This window comes from Penaeus monodon, chromosome 31 (genome assembly GCF_015228065.2).
Source record: "Penaeus monodon isolate SGIC_2016 chromosome 31, NSTDA_Pmon_1, whole genome shotgun sequence".
Classification (NCBI taxonomy): domain Eukaryota; kingdom Metazoa; phylum Arthropoda; class Malacostraca; order Decapoda; family Penaeidae; genus Penaeus; species Penaeus monodon.
Window position 1 is genome coordinate 14,995,797 of NC_051416.1, and position 210 is coordinate 14,996,006.

The 210-nt window shown below is 28.6% G+C and overlaps 1 protein-coding gene across 1 annotated transcript in view; it reads left to right on the plus strand.

Moving 5' to 3' along the window:
- The window catches only part of LOC119593047 (tubulin beta chain-like), a gene marked incomplete in the record, with an annotated part of 24,622 nt that overhangs the window by 24,097 nt on the left and 315 nt on the right, over positions 1–210 (plus strand). The window contains 1 exon segment of the mRNA XM_037941947.1: positions 1–210.

Sequence of the window (210 nt, forward strand, 5' to 3'; positions counted from 1 at the left end):
ACACTATCAAATATTTTTTGCTGCGTCAATGCTTCCCAATATCCACTGCATTCTGTATTTCTTTTCTTTTGTTGGGTTTAAGCGTTGATGTGCTTGATGATTCTAAAAAGAGAAAAAAAATGTTAATTTAATCAAATACCAAAACAATAAGAGATTCTAATAAATTATTCAAACGTTAACTGGTGCTATTTACAAACAAAAACACAATGA